The following is a 20,303-nucleotide window of genomic DNA, read 5'->3' as shown; positions in this document are numbered from 1 at the left end:
CCAAATTCAATCCAAAAAGAGAGAAAGCCATGGCACAGTCCTTTATTTAATTAATTTGGTGCAGGTAAAAATAACGGGGAAAGAGCCGGGTGCAAGCCTCCAGTGGACGACGGCCGTTTCGCACCCCCTTGTGCTTGTGATTGGACCCGTTGAAGCACAAGGAAGTGCGAAACGGCCGTCGTCCACTGGGATGGAATATTGGATGGACTGTGTCATGGCTTTCCCTCTCTTTGGATTGTAATTGCTAGAGGAAGGTTGAACTATGTAAGTATGTAACTAATAAAAAATAAACTTATTTGTATGCTATTGATGACCCTGGATCTTCATACTGGACCATCCAAAGACTATCGCTAGCTATGGAGGACCTCACATCCACAGGCATTGAATTTCGGCTGTGGCGGTCAGACAAGACATAGGGACACTAGCAGAAGTCGACAAAAGTTCTAAAACTTTGGGAATGTTTTGCATAATTTCTAAAGCAGTAAACAAAGTGATAAGTCATCAGCGAAAAATATGTTAATAATGGAAAAGGCTAAAATATGCAAATTACAAGAACGATGAGCTTGTTGATACAAGATGTAAGCAGAAATCCTTGGATCTGTCAGGATGAATGAGGATGATGTAAGTACAGAAGTCAGACGTATTTATCAGCTCGTGCCATTTGCAGAGCCGGCTGATGACTAAACTGGGCTTTCAGCAGAATTCCAGTGTTAGGACAGCTCCTCTGATTGCCTTTTCCCCAGAGCTGGCATAACACTGACATATAATTGCGGAATGAACCCACGTTCAGACACCTTTACATTTATACAACCTATAGTTAGCCTCATATATTAAATACAGCGTGTCCCTGGGAATGAGAGATCCTATAGACAACAATATCAGGTCCACAAAGCAGATATATGTGTAATCATGCTCAATTTATTAAATATTACAAAAACATACATATAAAAGTGTGACAATACATATAATTAGATAAAGGCTACACGGATGTGGAAATAGGGAAAGAGTCGCACTACTAAGGGTGACTACACGGGACCAGTGCAGTCCGTAGCCACATATATAAAGGCTGATTACCTACGGGCTATGCTTAACACTGAGAGTGCTGGTGGTGTCAAGTTACTCACGGTATATTAGAATTAATCAACACTTGTACATCCGTAAACATTAGAGATGCACAACCACTCAGCAGTCTCTAAATCAATCTTCTAATATGCCCCTAATAAGATACAGGACTTAAGTGGTAAGTTACCTGCAGCCATGTGTCTATCGGTAAGCACCTGCCCGTGTAGCCACTCCCACCTCGACGCGCGTTTCACCGCTTCCGGTTTCGTCAGGAGGCATGTCAGGAATGTAGTGTGTGCCTTAGATATACTACGTGGAATTGCTCCCAGCTGATGGTCAATTGCCGGAATCGGGCGCTCCGAACGTCATGATGAGCGTCCCATGGGTGAGTCGCACTGCGAGCGCGTCAACAGTCCACGTGACCGCGTGTCACGCGGTACGCGTCCCTGTGACGTAGAGTGTCCATGGAGACCGGACCGAAGTCCCACCCCCATGTCACTTGCTCTAGTGGCACGTCATCCATGGAGTCTGCACAGCGCATGAACACAGAGCGGCCCCCGGATAACTTGGTGAGTGAAGCCCTGACCACACGGGTGGTAACTTACAGTATGGGAATACATATTAGATTATATCAAGACGTGATACATACAAACTGTGGTGGCGTACGTCATATATGAGCCTAGAAAAGATGCAAAAGTTGAACTGCACTATTTCATATGCATATAAAGAGACGAATCCCAATCACATGCTCATAACGGACGTATTACGCCAACCACAGGCAAGCATACACAGTATCGACAGTTATATGTACACCCACATCACACGTTCTGCAACCCCGTGCATACATGCCGTATAATATTAAATCTCCAAAATTCCATGTATGAATGTGTCCAGTGGGGCAGATAATGTCTCACAAATCATTAGGTTTCTTTATATGAGTGTCCAGTCATCTAGATGTCAGTATTTTGGACACATGCATACGCGGAATATCCATATTATGGGAAACAAGCCCATATCAAACAGGGCCTGTCAGGCACCCCCAAATCAACAACGCAACATGCGCACAGGACGCTGCAGACCCACGTGACCTGTCGCCCAATTGTCGCCCTCACCATATGCCCAAGTACAGAAAGTTGGAAATACATATTGGATTATGTCAAAACGTGATACATACATATTGTGGTGGCGCACGTCATATATGAGCATAGAAAAGATGCAAAAGTTAAACTGCACTATTTCATATGCATATAAAGAGACAGATCTCAATCACATGCTCATAACGGACGTATTACGCCACCCATAGGCACGCATACACAATTGTCGACAGTTATATGTACACATACATCACGCGTTCTGCAACCCCGTGCGTACATGCCGTATAATATTAAATCTCCAAAAATTCCATGTATGAATGTGTCCAGTGGGACAGATAATGTCTCACAAATCATTAGGTTTCTTTATATAAATGTCCAGTCATCTAGATGTCAGTATTTTGGACACATGCATACGCGGAATATCCATATTATGGGAAGCAAGCCCATATCAAACAGGGCCTATCAGGCGCCCCCAAATCAACAACGCAACATGCGCACAGCACACCGCAAACCCACGTGACCTGTCGCCCAAATGTCGCCCCCACCATATGCCCAAATACAGAAGGAATCTTTATCACTGCAGGAAATTCCCATATGATACCTAATCTGCATCAATAAGCACATAATGAGGGCCACATACTAACCCAAAATTAGGCATAATACCAGACACCAGGTCACGTCCAATTGCATGCCCCCGCTGCTGTGTCCAATTTCATTGGCAACAGAACATATCTCCAAAAAGCCAACCAAACATATGACTTAAGTATACACATAAAATATGGGGTGTGTTGCTGTCGCCGATGCTTCTATCTGTCATCATCTTGACTGTTGTCAATAAGGGATCAAGATAAATTGTCGATCATGCCGACTTCCATACTCTTATGCGGTCCATGTGAAGTCGTATCAGGCTCCAAATCACACGCTGCAATTCCATGAAGGCACAAAGAGAGTATCGAGAAAAGAAAAAGGAGGAATAAAAGAAAAATTAAAATACAGATACAATATGTACAGCTTAAAATTCGCGCTACATTGGTAAGAAGGGTTTGAAACTCAAGGCCTCATTGAGACCAATGGGCATTACAGTATCGAGGACAACCATCCATTTTGTCTCCTTTTTTAGGAGTTCCGTCCTATAGTCACCCCCTCTCGCACCCAGGCTAACGTGGTCTATACCCTTGACTCTTAGGTCCTTGGGATTACATTTGTGGTAGTTGAAAAAATGCCGTGGTATAGTCTTTAACTCGCTAATGTCTTTACATCCTTGGGCATTTACAATGTCCCGAACATGTTCCAAAGTTCTTACCCGTAGCTGTCTAGTGGTCATCCCTACATAGATTTTTTTGCAGGGGCAACTAGCATAGTAAATTACCATGTCAGTTTTGCATGTTATATTATGCGTGATGGAAAAACATTTAGTTTCTGCACTATTCACAAATGTGGTGCTCCTCTCTATGTACCTACATGCCGTACAGTTGCCACATTGAAAGCAACCCCACTTAGGTCCCTTCTGAGTAAATGGATTTTGAAGTAGCGGGACATAATGGCTACGGGTAAGCAGGTCTTTAAGGTTTCTCGATCTACGCCAAGTGATGGATGGGTAAGCTGTAAGATGTTTGGCCAGGTCTTGATCAGCTAACAGGATCCCCCAATGTTTTTGAAAAATGTTTCTTATATCATGCCATTTGGTGTTGAAGTTTGAAATAAATCTGACAGGTTGTAACTCACTATTGTCCCTATGTGACATAAGCAGTGTCTCTCGTTTACTGTTGAGTGCTCTGATGTAACCCTGTTTGATGTTTTGAGGTTTATATCCTCTCTCTTTGAGACAGGTACTGAGTCGAGTGGCTTGGGCCTCAAAATCCACCTCCCTTGAACAAATCCTGCGCATATGCAGGAACTGTCCTGTTGGTACTGCCTTAATTGTTTGTGGGTGGTGAGAGGATGATGCGTGTAAAAGTGAGTTAGTTGCCGTGCTTTTACGAAAAACATCTGTCACTAAACCGCCATCCTCACCTCTAATTATTGAGATATCCAAGAATTCCACTTTGTTGTAGTCATATTTAGATGTAAGTTTAATGTTCAGCTGGTTGTCATTGAGTTGTTGTAAAAACACAACCAGGGATGCCTCAGAGCCCTGCCACACGAATAGAATGTCATCTATGTACCTGTACCATGACACCACTGCATCGAAGCCCTCTATGGATTGCACAACCTCCCGCTCCCACAGCCCCAGGAAAAGATTTGCATATGAGGGCGCACAAGTCGCCCCCATTGCCACTCCCTGGAGCTGTAGGTAATAGCGGTCCTTGAATAGGAAATAGTTGTGTTTCAATATGAAGTCTAGCAATTCCATTACAAAGTCGATCAAGTCATCATCCATATTCGTCATTCGCAAATAAGTTCTCGATGCAGTGGTGCCATGGCTATGTGCAATAGATGTGTACAGCGACTCTACGTCACATGTGACCAACATCATGTCCGGTTCTAATTGGACACTGTGTAGCCGCTTGAGTATATCAGTTGAGTCTCTGATATATGATGGCAGAGTCCCGACACATCCCTGGAGGTAAAAATCAATGAATCTACAGATCTTCTCATTCAGCCCCCCTATACCTGATACAATTGGTCTTCCCGGGGGGTTGTCTTTGTTTTTGTGAATCTTTGGTGTTAAATAAAAAGTCGGAATTCTCGGACATTTGGTGATAAGACCATCCCTCATTTTCTCAGTGATGATTCCCCTCCTAAATCCATTTTCAATAATTCCGTCTAATGTTTTTTTGTATTGAATTGTCGGATTGTTTCTTAGTCTTTGGTAACAGTTAGCAGCATTAAGTTGTCGGAATGCTTCACCTTCATACATACCTGCAGGCCACACAACAAGGTTCCCCCCCTTATCGGCCGGTTTTATGACCACATCCTTCATATCTCTTAGTTCTTTAATAGCTCTTCTCTCCTGAGCTGTCAGATTGTAATTTCTTGTTTTTTCTGAGATAGTCAATATTTCTTTTTTAACTAGTTTAACAAAGATGTCAACATTTGGACTAATGCCATGGGGGGGGAAGACTTGCGTCCGACTGTGCAGGTATGTAGGGAACCGAGAGTGTATAGGTTCCTCAATCTCTTGTTCATCCAATAATATTTGAAGATCAGATAACGCTTGTTGTTCTCTAAAAGTGGGAAAGCCATCGTCATCTTTTGAGGCAAAGAACTTTTTATATCTTAGCTTTCTGGCAAATAGTTCTAAGTCCTTTATGAGTGTAAAGTGATCAACATGTGCAGTGGGGGAAAAAGTAAGCCCCTTCTCCAGTACACATATCTGTGCACTGGTAAGGTTTTTACTTGACAGGTTTATTACCTTTAGTTTATCTTTGTTTTGTATCCCCACTTTTTCTGGTTCCTTAGAACTCTTCCAGAACTTCCTGGATTTTGGGCAGTTGATGGAGGGTTTCGTTCTGGACCATCTCCCCTCCCTTGCCGCTTGGCTAAAAAATGTTCTCCACATATTTCTTCAGATTGATTAGATGTAGTAGAAGAGGCTTGTGATCCTCGTCTGTTTCTGTGTCCTTGATTATTGTTATACCACCGATATACTTTTTTGTCTTGGTAATCGGAAAGGTCTCTCTGGAATTTTTTAATTTTTCTTTCCTGTACCTCTTTTTCACATTTATTGATTTCAGCATCAAGATCTTTATCAAATTTGGAGAATTCCTCCGATGAGAGATTCTCCTGGATGTGTACTCTATATGTGTCAATATCTTTTTCTACAGTCTCTATAGATTTTTTATCAAATCCAATCAATAATTCAATTAATGTACGAGAACATTTAGTAAGCGTATCCTCCCATCTCTCTATGAACAATGGATCAGGTGTTACAGTAGTGGGGAATATCTGCAGTCTAAGTCCTCGAGGGATAATATTTTTCTGGAGGTAATTCTCTAATGATACCTTATTCCACCACAGGCGCGTACGTTTTTCTAACGAATTGGTGACCTTGAGTTTCAAATCCTTAACATTATAAGTTTCACTCTCAACGACTCCCCCCTCACCAAACAGTGAGCCTATCTGATTAATCCAAGCTTTATCTCGTTTTTTATAGTCCATGTAGCTAGTGCTCGAGGCATCTGAAAATACAGAAAAGAGGAAATAGCATACAACCTATAGTTAGCCTCATATATTAAATACAGCGTGTCCCTGGGAATGAGAGATCCTATAGACAACAATATCAGGTCCACAAAGCAGATATATGTGTAATCATGCTCAATTTATTAAATATTACAAAAACATACATATAAAAGTGTGACAATACATATAATTAGATAAAGGCTACACGGATGTGGAAATAGGGAAAGAGTCGCACTACTAAGGGTGACTACACGGGACCAGTGCAGTCCGTAGCCACATATATAAAGGCTGATTACCTACGGGCTATGCTTAATTTTTTACATTTATATTAACATGTCATGTAATTGACTAATGACTCATTTAGCACAAGTTGCATCAGTACACACTAAAATATCTCATTACATCACTAAAATCATTTATATTATACCAATCATGATATTTTCATTGCAATACCACGCTTGACCTCATGGTGTGCTGTTACGAGAAACTGTCCTTAAAGTGTAACCATTGTTTTAATTTTTATTTCCTAAATTATTAGTACGTATAAAAATAGGCAACTTTGTAATAGGTTGTATCAGTCAAATTTGCCTCTTTCTCTGCCAGAATTGATCAGGCATGGTAAAGGCATGGATAGGTAGGGAGCAGAGAGTCTTATGGAGAGGGCGTGGATATCCACAGCAGTAGGGAACAGAGTCTTATGAGGAAGGCATGGATATCCACCACAGTAGGGACTATAGATTCATATGGAGAGTGCATGGATATTCACCACAGTAGGGAGCAGAGAGATATGTAGAGAGGGCATGGATAGCCACTACAGTAGGGAGCAGAGTCTTATGGAGAGGGCGTGGATATCCACCACAGTAGGGAGCAGAGAGACGTGTGGAGAGGGCATGGATATGAAAAATGCTACTTGCTAATTTGAACATGTGAATAATGAATTGCATACCTGCCATGAATATTAGGAAAAAGGAGATATTTAGCAATCGCATTCAGAAAAAAAACTACATAGAGATATACCTTGACGAGGTCTTGGGGCTCAGTTACATTGATCAATGCGATTGCTAAATATCCCCTTTTTCCTAATGTTCATGGCAGGTATGCAATTCATTATTCACATGTTCAAATTAGCAAGTAGCATTTTTCATTGTATATTCCAATATTTTTCCATATGCTTGAGGCATTATACCATTATCTAAGTTTGATGTGCAGCCTTATCCTTGTATAGTATGTATTTTTTGGCTTGCACTCATAATATATATATATTAGTTCTCACTTCAGTTATCCTATTCAGTTATATGTAGTTTTTTTTCTGAATGTGAACACAGCTCCGCCCCTTTCGGCCATGTTTTTTTCCATCTCCTATATAAGAAAGTCCTTAGTTACCCCTCTCCACCCACAGCAGTTTTTAATTGCAATGAGATGACACACAGTTAGGGTCACAGAGCTAGGGACCTCAATATAGAGATATACCTTGACGAGGTCTTGGGGCTATGTTACATTGATCAATGCGATTGCTAAATATCTCCTTTTTCCTAATATTCATGGCAGGTATGCAATTCATTATTCACATGTTCAAATTAGCAAGTAGCATTTTTCATTGTATATTCCAATATTTTTCCATATGCTTGGAACTGTACTGGTAACTAGTCATGAGCAGGCACTACCATGCTCGGGTGCTCAGTACTGGTAACTAGTGATGAGCGGGCATTACCATGCTCGGGTGCTCAGTACTGGTAACTAGTGATGAGCGGGCATTACCATGCTCGGGTGCTCAGTACTCGTAACTAGTGATAAGTGGACACTACCATGATCGAATCAACGAATCAATCACCAGGATTTTCGTTTATAACCTGCAGCCAGTGCTATACTGGCACTATCAGGCTAATTCTATATATACCTGTAGTGGTCAGCTCTGATGTTTAGGTTTTGAAATCCAAGAAAGTAAAATTTATAAAATCATCAGCTGTCAGGCTGCCACCAGGGGGAGCTGGAGTCCTGCAGGAAAAGACACTACACAGAGCTGAATAATCAAGGAGGGGAACTCAGTGTGGGCTGGTCAGTGCCTCGCAACATCAACCAGAAAGCAAAAGCCACGGGGCATGCGGGGGATGGTCAGGCAGGCCGGATCATACACAGTACAGGGCGAAGGAATACTGGAGGAATGAGCAGAGGTGGGATCGAGGTCAGGCCGAGGTCAGTATCAGAGGAGGCAACCGAGTGGGGAGGTAGCATAAGGGGAACAACCGGGGCAACTTCCCTCCTTGTGGGAAGGAAGGAGGGGGAACAGAGGAATGGAGGAACGACTACGGGATGGAACACAGACAGAGATTGAGGGCAGAGAGAGGGGACGGATCAGGATCACACTTACAGGGACCAGCAATCACAGGCAAAGTAGTGCTAAGCCTAAAGCCTGCGCTGGTTCACCGGAGATGACAGAATTTAAGGCATCCAAGTGCCGGAAGTGAGGCCCGAGAGAAGGTTCCGCCCCCTAGCCATGTGGACTGGGAGGCGAAACCGTAACATCAGCTTCTTGAGTGACAGCAGCTGAAGATCAGATAATATCTGGGGGGTATTCATAGTTATCCCCTCCCCTTTAAAATTAGCATAAGTATTATACAAACAATGTGCATTTTCACTTCTAGGACCTGTGGTGAGGTAATACCCATGTGACCAGAAGGGGCGGGGCCTCAGCCAATAGGAAAATGTTGCTTTGTGGTATCAGCTTTGTTGGATGAGGCTCCACCCCTTCTGGTCACATGGGTATGACCACAGGTCCTGGAAGTGAAAAGTTACATTGTTTGTATAATACTTAAGCTAATTCTAACAGGGGGAGGGGTTAACTAGGAATTCTCTCCAGATATTATCTGCTCCTCAGCTGCTGTCACTCAAGAAGCTGATGATTTTATAAACTTTTCTTTCTTGGATTTCAAAACCTAAAAATCCGAGCTGACCACTACAGGTATGTATAGAATCAGCCTGATAGTGCCAGTATAGCACTGTATGTATAGAATCAGCCTGATAGTGCCAGTATAGCATTGTATGTATAGAATCAGCCTGATAGAGCCAGTATAGCACTGTATGTATAGAATCAGCCTGATAGTGCCAGTATAGCATTGTATGTATAGAATCAGCCTGATAGAGCCAGTATAGCACTGTATGTATAGAATCAGCCTGATAGTGCCAGTATAGCACTGTATGTATAGAATCAGCCTGATAGTGCCAGTATAGCACTGTATGTATAGAATCAGTCTGATAGTGCCAGTATAGCACTGTATGTATAGAATCAGCCTGATAGTGCCAGTATAGCACTGTATGTATAGAATCAGCCTGATAGTGCCAGTATAGCACTGTATGTATAGAATCAGCTTGATAGCGCCAGTATAGCACTGTATGTATAGAATCAGCAGGATAGTGCCAGTATAGCACTGTATGTATAGAATCAGCCTGATAGTGCCAGTATAGCACTGTATGTATAGAATCAGCCTGATAGTGCCAGTATAGCACTGTATGTATAGAATCAGCCTGATAGTGCCAGTATAGCACTGTATGTATAGAATCAGCCTGATAGAGCCAGTATAGCACTGTATGTATAGAATCAGCCTGATAGTGCCAGTATATAGCACTGTATGTATAGAATCAGCCTGATAGTGTCAGTATAGCACTGTATGTATAGAATCAGCATTATAATGCCAGTATAGCACTGTATGTATAGAATCAGCCTGATAGTGCCAGTATAGCACTGTATGTATAGAATCAGCCAGATAGTGCCAGTACAGCACTGTATGTATAGAATCAGCCTGATAGTGCCAGTATAGCACTGTATGTATAGAATCAGCCTGATAGTGCCAGTATAGCACTGTATGTATAGACTCAGCCTGATAGTGCCAGTATAGCACTGTATGTATAGACTCAGCCTGATAGTGCCAGTATAGCACTGTATGTATAGAATCAGCCTGATAGCGCCAGTATAGCACTGTATGTATAGACTCAGCCTGATAGTGCCAGTATTGCACTGTATGTATAGAATCAGCCTGATAGCGCCAGTATAGCACTGTATGTATAGAATCAGCCTGATAGTGCCAGTATAGCACTGTATGTATAGACTCAGCCTGATAGTGCCAGTATAGCACTGTATGTATAGACTCAGCCTGATAGTGCCAGTATAGCACTGTATGTATAGAATCAGCCTGATAGTGCCAGTATAGCACTGTATGTATAGACTCAGCCTGATAGTGCCAGTATAGCACTGTATGTATAGAATCAGCCTGATAGCGCCAGTATAGCACTGTATGTATAGAATCAGCCTGATAGTGCCAGTGTAGCACTGACTTTATGCAATATACGAAAATCCTGGTCATTGGTGCACTTTAACATTTTTCTATAGTATTTAAGATATGTCTTTGAATAATTTCAAATAATGAAAAATAATGTCAACAACATCTATCTATGTATCCCTCTATCTATCTCTCTATCTACAGTTAGGTCCAGAAATATTTGGACAGTGACACAAGTTTTGTTATTTTAGCTGCTTACAAAAACATGTTCAGAAATACAATTATGTATATAACATGGGCTGAAAGTGCACACTCCCAGCTGCAATATGAGAGTTTTCACATCCAAATCGTACAAAGGGTTTAGGAATAATAGCTCTGTAATGCATAGCCTCCTCTTTTTCAAGGGACCAAAAGTAATTGGACAAGGGACTCAAAGGGCTGCAATTAACTCTGAAGGTGTCTCCCTCGTTAAGCTGTAATCAATGAAGTAGTTAAAAGGTCTGGGGTTGATTACAGGTGTGTGGTTTTGCATTTGGAAGCTGTTGCTGTGACCAGACAACATGCGGTCTAAGGAACTCTCAATTGAGGTGAAGCAGAACATCCTGAGGCTGAAAAAAAAGAAAAAATCCATCAGAGAGATAGCAGACATGCTTGGAGTAGCAAAATCAACAGTCAGGTACATTCTGAGAAAAAAGGAATTGACTGGTGAGCTTGGGAACTCAAAAAGGCCTGGGCGTCCACGGATGACAACAGTGGTGGATGATCGCCGCATACTTTCTTTGGGGAAGAAGAACCCGTTCACAACATCAACTGAAGTCCAGAACACTCTCAGTGAAGTAGGTGTATCTGTCTCTAAGTCAACAGTAAAGAGAAGACTCCATGAAAGTAAATACAAAGGGTTCACATCTAGATGCAAACCATTCATCAATTCCAAAAATAGACAGGCCAGAGTTAAATTTGCTGAAAAACACCTCATGAAGCCAGCTCAGTTCTGGAAAAGTATTCTATGGACAGATGAGACCAAGATCAACCTGTACCAGAATGATGGGAAGAAAAAAGTTTGGAGAAGAAAGGGAACGGCACATGATCCAAGGCACACCACATCCTCTGTAAAACATGGTGGAGGCAACGTGATGGCATGGGCATGCATGGCTTTCAATGGCACTGGGTCACTTGTGTTTATTGATGACATAACAGCAGACAAGAGTAGCCGGATGAATTCTGAAGTGTACCGGGATATACTTTCAGCCCAGATTCAGCCAAATGCCGCAAAGTTGATCGGACGGCGCTTCATAGTACAGATGGACAATGACCCCAAGCTACCCAGGAGTTCATAAGTGCAAAAAAGTGGAACATTCTGCAATGGCCAAGTCAATCACCAGATCTTAACCCAATTGAGCATGCATTTCACTTGCTCAAATCCAGACTTAAGACGGAAAGACCCACAAACAAGCAAGACCTGAAGGCTGTGGCTGTAAAGGCCTGGCAAAGCATTAAGAAGGAGGAAACCCAGCGTTTGGTGATGTCCATGGGTTCCAGACTTAAGGCAGTGATTGCCTCCAAAGGATTCGCAACAAAATATTGAAAATAAAAATATTTTGTTTGGGTTTGGTTTATTTGTCCAATTACTTTTGACCTCCTAAAATGTGGAGTGTATGTAAAGAAATGTGACAATTCCTACAATTTCTATCAGATATTTTTGTTCAAACCTTCAAATTAAACGTTACAATCTGCACTTGAATTCTGTTGTAGAGGTTTCATTTCAAATCCAATGTGGTGGCATGCAGAGCCCAACTCGCGAAAATTGTGTCACTGTCCAAATATTTCTGGACCTAACTGTATCTATCTATCTATCCCTCTATCTATCCCTCTATCTATCTATCTATCCCTCTATCTATCCCTCTATCTATCTATCTATCTATCTATCTATCTATCTATCTATCTATCTATCTATCCCTCTATGTATCTATCTATCTATCTATCTATCTATCCCTCTATCTATCTATCTATCCCTCTATCTATCTATCTCTCTATCTATCTATCTATCTATCTATCTATCTATCTATCTATCTATCTATCTATCTATCTATCTATCTATCTATCCATCTATCTATCTATCTATCCCTCTATCTATCTATCTATCCCTCTATCTATCTATCCCTCTATCTATCTATCTATCCCTCTATCTATCTATCTCTCTATCTATCTATCTATCTATCTATCTATCTATCTATCTATCTATCTATCTATCTATCCCTCTATCTATCACGCTGGTGCGGATCTCGCTGACATCTTAATAGAGAGGTTAGCAGTAATATAAGCCGCTGCTCCTGGTCTGTGTGTGTGTGTCATGTAGGAATGGACCTGCGCTGTGCATTGATTTCCTATCAACACTTCACATGTTTCCGCGTGAGAGGAGCAAAATTATTTGCCTATCATTAATCAGGATGTAAAATCACACAATCAATATTGGAGAGGAGCGGTCATTTTTCTTGGCATCAGCGTTTAATGTATGAGGCATAATGATAACAATCGCTGATAAAGGGGCGCAACTATACAGCATGAGAGGAACAATGAAATAAATAAAGAAGAGCATTGTATCATTACGTTATGTTCGGTTTTGCTCTTTGTCGTTGTATTTTTGCTCTCTCTTTTAATAGAGCCCTTCAAACAAAGGCTATAAAAAGGGCCGTGTGATTGCTTTGTCCCTGGTAGCGTGGCAGAGGGCTGCTGCAGATGTATTTAACATAAACCATAAGCTTATAACAATATATATATATATTATATGTTATGGTTTAAAAACAGTATAATGTATAGTGTAATACATTGTATTACTGATCCTGAGTTACATCCTGTATTATACTCCAGAGCTGCACTCATTATTCTGCTGGTGCAGTCACTGTGCACATACATTACATTACTGATCCTGAGTTACCTCCTGTATTATACTCCAGAGCTACACTCACTATTCTGCTGGTGCAGTCACTGTGTACATACATTACATTACTGATCCTGAGTTACATTATGTATTATACTCCAGAGCTGCACTCACTATTCTGCTGGTGCAGTCACTGTGTACATACATTACATTACTTATCCTGAGTTACCTCCTGTATTATACTCCAGAGCTGCACTCGCTATTCTGCTGGTGCAGTCACTGTGTACATACATTACATTACTGATCCTGAGTTACCTCCTGTATTATACTCCAGAGCTGCACTCACTATTCTGCTGGTGCAGTCATTGTGTACATACATTACATTACTGATCCTGCACTGATCCTGAGTTACATCCTGTATTATACTCCAGAGCTGCAGTCACTATTCTGCTGGTGCAGTCATTGTGTACATACATTACATTACTGATCCTGTACTGATCCTGAGTTACCTCCTGTATTATACTGCAGAGCTGCACTCACTATTCTGCTGGAGCAGTCATTGTGTACATACATTACATTACTGATCCTGCACTGATCCTGAGTTACCTCCTGTATTATACTCCAGAGCTGCAGTCACTATTCTGCTGGTGCAGTCATTGTGTACATACATTACATTACTAATCCTGCACTGATCCTGAGTTACCTCCTGTATTATACTCCAGAGCTGCACTCACTATTCTGCTGGAGCAGTCATTGTGTACATACATTACATTACTGATCCTGCACTGATCCTGAGTTACCTCCTGTATTATACTCCAGAGCTGCACTCACTATTCTGCTGGTGCAGTCATTGTGTACATACATTACATTACTGATCCTGCACTGATCCTGAGTTACCTCCTGTATTATTCTCCAGAGCTGCACTCACTATTCTGCTGGTGCAGTCATTGTGTACATACATTACAATTCTTATCCTGTACTGATCCTGAGTTACCTCCTGTATTATCCTCCAGAGCTGCACTCACTATTTTGCTGGTGCAGTCACTGTGTACATACATTACATTACTGATCCTGATATACATCCTGTATTATACTCCAGAGCTGCACTCACTATTCTGCTTGAGTTGTCTCTGTATACATTAATTCCTTGTCTTCTAGTGATGCTGACTATACAATTTAGTGAGTATTTAGTACCCTGTATAGTGAGTAGAGTCGATGCAGGGGTAGCTGGGCCCTGGGAGAACTAAAATATCCTCACATAATTAGCAATCAGTATTATAAATTACGTTACACATTTTACATATGAGCCTCAGAGCTTTAATATTCGCCTCTGATTTATCTCCATTCTCTGCTTCAGAGGGAAGATTTTGGAATCAGAAGCCGGTTCCCCTGACCTCGGAGCTGTAGGGGCTGGCGAATATTTCCACTTGGTCATTATCGGTTGTTTGCACTGACACTTGACACTGGATAATAATAATACTTGACCCTGGACATTCGTCAGCGGATATGTTACTGCCAACAGTGTATTGACCGGTGTAATCTGCTTATATTGTCACATGCCGGACAGATCTTATGGGTTTCATATCAAAGTACAATGTTACAAGATTGGTAGTGGGCCAGTGATTCCACCGGCATCTGCCATCTGTTGTACGAGGTTCTAACATGTTCCTGCTTTTCGGTTAAAGAGAACATCTGTTTCATAGTGTTAATCCGGGAAGGATTTAGATATAAAAGTGACCTTGCTGAATTCCTTTTTTCAGAAATAGATAGATAAAAAGAGAAATAGATAGATAAATTGATACATAGATAGATGCAATTTTATTAAATCCTATGATTTCCAACAATTAAGTGTCTTGGTTCTTCTCCGTGGTGCTCTGCTCTCCAGCAGAGCTGATGTTCTGTTTTCTACTTTGTATCGGTGGATGGGTGGTTCCCATCCTCGGTTCCTACACCGGTGTTTGGAGGGGCCTCGCTTCAGGCACCTTATTCCAGGTGATTGTCTGCTTCATTAGTGAGAAACCTCACCCGGAACACCGCCAGTCATAGTTCCTGCCTGCAGAAAGTGCTCTGGTTTCCGTTTGAGCTTTAATCTTGACCTCCTGCCCCAGACCTGTTGTTACCCCTCTCCTCATGTGTTCCTGACTCTGACATTGTTCCCTAACCTTCGACTTTTACCCTGACCTTGGCTCCACTTTTTCTCAGTGTACCTTATGTGACTTCCTGGCTTCTGACCTCCAGTTTTTCCCTTGACCTGGGTTCTGTTTTCCTTCAGTGTATATTATGTGACTTCCTGGCTTCTGACCTCTGGTTTTTCCCCTGACCTAGGTTCTGTTTTCCTTCAGTGTATATTATGTGACTTCCTGGCTTCTGACCTCCAGTTTGTGCCTTGACCTGGGTTCTGTTTTCCTTCAGTGTATATTATGTGACTTCCTGGCTTCTAACCTCTGGTTTGGGCTCAGACCTCGGCTCTGCTTCATCCTTGTGTTCCATATTTGACTTCCTGGCTCCTGACCTCTGTTCTTTTGACTTCCCCATCAATAGTTGCATCTGGGGACACCTGGGGGTCACTAGGAAGTGTTTGCCAACACACACAGAAGACTGTCTTGATCTCAGGTGTGACTGAGCAGGTTTCTGAAAATGCAAAAAATATTGTCACAAATTTACAACTTTCATGAAGAACAATGTGTCACGAAAAAGAAATCTCAGAATCACTAGGATCCGTTAAAGAGTTCCAAAGTTGTTATTTCATGAATTGACACTGGTCAGAATTGAAAAAAAAAAAATGGTCATGAAGGTGAAAACAGACTGGATGGTACAGTGGTTAATCTAATATATAAAGCTGAATGTGCAGCTACAGCCACAAGATTTGCACACTCATACTTCTGGACCCCGAGAGCGTCATAGGCTATGTTTTGAGGAGAAATTTTAACCCCGCGCTTTACAGTTATTCGCCAAAAAACCTGACTCCATTAAAGCTGGGAGCCATAGTGCAGCCAGAACTTCAGAAGAATGCGCAGCCACGCCCTTATATGGAATGTTGGCATGTCACAATACAGCCAGGGAAAGAGACAGACACAGACAGGGAAAGAGGCAGACACAGACAGGGTAAGAAACAGACATAGACAGGGTAAGAGACAGACACAAAGAGACAGACAAAGAGACAGACTGACAGGGAAAGAGAGGGAAAGAGCAGGTTAAGAGACAGACACAGACAAAGAGACAGAGACAGGGAAACAGACAGGGAAAGAGAGGGAAAGATACAGACAGGGTAAGAGACAGGCAAAGACAGGTAAAGAGACAGACAAAGAGACAGACACAGGGAAAGAGACAGAGGGAAAGAGACAGACAGGGAAAGAGACAGACAGGGAAAGAGAAGGAAAGAGACAGACAGGGAAAGAGACAGAGATAGATAGACAGACAGGGAAATAGATTGAGACAGATTTAGAAAGAGACATAGACAGTCAGAGACAGACAGGGAAAGAGACAGACAAAGAGATAGAGAGAGAGACAGAGAGATATATACAGAGGGGGAGACAGACAGAGAATGGGAGAGAAACAGAGAGACAGTTACTATCCCGGGCAGCGCCGGGTGCTATGTTGTGAGGTGAAATTTTAACACCGCGCGTTCCAATTTACCAATCAATTTTGCCCCTATCTACATAATGGGGAAAAAGTGAAACGAAAAGTGTTGGGGGCAGCGGCCAGATGTGAACAAGGGGGATTTAAGGAATGAGAGCGATGGCGCTAAAGAGTATATACCGTAGTTACTAAGGTGGGGCCCCGACATAGGATACTCACCACTCTCGGGGATATGAACACACACAAAAAATGCGCCACACACTACCACGTGCTTGAACACATATACCACCCTCAGCACGTATGTACACAGTGACTGCACCAGCAGAATAGTGAGTGCAGCTCTGGAGTATAATACAGGATGTAATTCTGACCTATTGCTCTATCACGCACAGCTCAGCACTCGCTTTCCTTTCTGTCACCTCTGCAGGGTTTTGGTCGGGCCAGACACGCATCGACCATGGAGTTGTATGTGTGAGCTAATATATACTGTCAGGGGGGAGGGCTTTCTGTTGCCTGGAGATTTATCAGGCTGCCAATAGCAACCAATCACAGCTTAGCTTCTATTTTGCTACAGTTAATTAATCTGAGCTCTGATTGGTTAATATAGGCAACAAAGGACATTCTCACTATGTGTGAGGTCATAGGATGTTAAATCTGTGTGGAATATCTGTGGTGTTGAAATATATGTTGTGAAATGCTTCTATTAGCTTAGTTTTTGCCTTTTAATAATTACATTTCTATCTATTTGTTTTGTGGTGTTTGTGTGCAGAATACATTTTTGTTAATACAGTCTAATTTGTTAACAGCAGTTATTAAACCGGGCGAAGCCGGGTAGTACAGCTAGTACTCTAGAAAGCAGTAGCAAGACAGCACAATAATTTTAACAGAAAAAAAATCAGTGTCAGTCATAAATGGATTGCTTTTCTAGTTTCTGTATTTCTTGTCCAATCCCTTTTGTCAAAGGGGAACGATTGTGTTTAAAAAAAGGTCGCCTTGCCATTGTCTGTTGGGCTCACATAAAACTGCCCATTTTTGTATTCTAAGTACTTCAATTGTTGCATGTTTTTCATAGCGGTAATCAATGTTTATACTCCCATATCTGAGCACTGCAGAGTATAACTGTCTCCTTTTTGTTACTATGTTTCATGTTCAGACTGCACCTGTTCCCATTACAAAGGTAGGATGTGCCATCAGTCTTTTTCTTAGATTACAGGGTCATACCTTCTGATTGAGCTCCAGGCGATTTTAATTCTCCATTTGCAGGTTCCTATCCACCCATAAATTAGCATCCGTTCTATAGTGACCCAACAAAAGAGATTGCCTTGCTGTTGGCTGTTGGGCTCACATGAAAGTGGCCATTTTTGTGTGTTAAGTATCTCGATTTTTACATGTTTTTCATAGCACTAATACATGTGTATATTCCCGTTGTTACACATATCTTAGCACTACAAAGTGCAACTGTCTCCTTTTTGTTACTATGTTTCATGTTCAGTTTGCACCTGTTCACTTTAGAAATGTAGGATGTGCCATCAGTCTTTTTCTTAGATTACATGGCCATGCCTTCTGATTGAGCACTCCTGCTCTTCAACCTTAGGCTACATTCACACTTCCGTTGTTTTAAATCCCTCAGGTTCGTCGTTGCAACGCAACAACGGATACGTCGTTTTTTAGATGTCAACTGACGCAACGGATGTGTTGTTTCACTGGATTCCGTTCACAGGAATCCTGTGAAAAAACTGATCCTTCGTGTCCGTTATATCCGCTGTGTCCGTTTTTTGATGGATCCGTCATGATCTCTTTGTGTTTGGGACAGCCCAATGGGTGTGCGAGACATGCTGGGCATGCTCAGTAGAGCATGACGGAATCTAGCACTGGATTCCGTCGTGTGACAGATTACGGCGGAATCTAGCACCATAGACAGCCATTATAGCTCTTGACGGATGACAACGGAATCCTGTGGAGTGTGTTTTTGTGTCGCTCCAAAAATCGTTACATTGTGCGTTCATACCACCTGACGGTCAGTCATTCCACGACTGATCCATCGCTCGACGGATGCAACGCAAGGCCATCTGTTGCAATCCGTTCTTAATACAAGTCTATGGGGAAAAAACGGATTCCTGCAAAATATTTTGCAGGATACTGTAAGGCTATGTGCGCACGTGTGCGCTCTGCACAGCACCTAAAAGGTGCGCTTCAGAGCGCAGCTGAAAAGCTCCGTTCTGAAGCGCATGGTGCCGGCGAGAAAGTGCGCTCTGCATTCAGCTCCTGCCATAGACAGAGCAGGAGCTGCTGGCAAAGCGCACGGAAGAAGTGACATGTCACTTCTTAGAATGCAGCGCTTCAGGCAGCAGCCGAAGCGCTGCGCTCTAAGACGCCACGTGCGCACGGCCCCTGCACAATCTCCATAGACTTTGCAGGGGACGCAGGACGCATGCAGTTACACTGCGCTACAAAGCGCAGCGTAACTGCATGAATTACGCACACGTGCGCACATAGCCTTAGTCCTCAAGGCGACGGATTGTGACTGATGCAAAACAACGGAAGTGTGAATGTAGCCTTAGGCGTTTTTTTTTCTCTATTTGCAGGTTCCTGTCCAATGATAAATTGGAGCTTTTTTAACTTAAAGAGAGGCATTAGTTTGATAGGGACCCAACAAAAATAGGTTACCTTGACGTTGGCTGTTGGGCTCACATAAAACTAGCCATTTTTATATGCTAAGTATCTCAATTTCTATATGTTTTTCCTGGCAGTAATGCATGTCTATGTTCATATAGTCATTGTTCCACATATCTTAGCACTACAGAGTGCAACTGTTTCCTTTTTGTTATTATGTTTCATATTTAGTTCACATTAGAAAGGTCGGATGTGCCGTCAGTCTTTTTCTTAGATTACAGGGTCATACCTTCTGATTGAGCTCCTGCTCTTCAGCCTCAGGCGATTTTAATTCTCCATTTGCAGATTCCTATCTGCCCATAAGTTGGAGTGTTTTTTTTAACCCAAAGAAAGGCATTAGTTTGATAGTTCCCAACAAAATGAGGTCACCTTGCTGCTGGTTGTTGGGCTCACATAACACTGGCCATTTTTGTGTGCTAAGTATCTCAATTTTTACATGTTCTCCATAACAGTAATGCATGTCCATATTGCCATATTCATTGTTACACATATCTTCTCTTTGTTATTGTGTTTTAAAAATAATTCCTAAATCTGGACTCATATTTTGTAAAGGGGTTGAAAAAAAGTAAAAAAAAAAAATAATTTAAAAATGTAGACATTTAACTGCTTATGTTGCAATGT

General features: G+C 42.0%; 1 long non-coding RNA gene across 1 annotated transcript in view; it reads right to left on the bottom strand.

Annotated features, from left to right (window-relative positions):
• Positions 1–988: 988 nt before the first annotated feature.
• The window catches only part of LOC142254523 (uncharacterized), a 39,637-nt gene continuing 20,322 nt past the window's right edge, over positions 989–20,303 (bottom strand). The window contains exons 3-4 of the long non-coding RNA XR_012727250.1: positions 15,873–16,061; positions 989–3,078 (exon numbers count right to left, since the gene is read on the bottom strand). This is a non-coding gene — a long non-coding RNA (uncharacterized LOC142254523). The remainder of the gene's footprint in view (positions 3,079–15,872; positions 16,062–20,303) is intronic.

This window comes from Anomaloglossus baeobatrachus, chromosome 10 (assembly GCF_048569485.1).
Source record: "Anomaloglossus baeobatrachus isolate aAnoBae1 chromosome 10, aAnoBae1.hap1, whole genome shotgun sequence".
In the NCBI taxonomy this organism is placed as follows: Eukaryota; Metazoa; Chordata; class Amphibia; order Anura; family Aromobatidae; genus Anomaloglossus; species Anomaloglossus baeobatrachus.
Note: the sequence above shows the minus strand (reverse complement) of the source record. Positions and strands in the feature narration are given on the sequence as shown.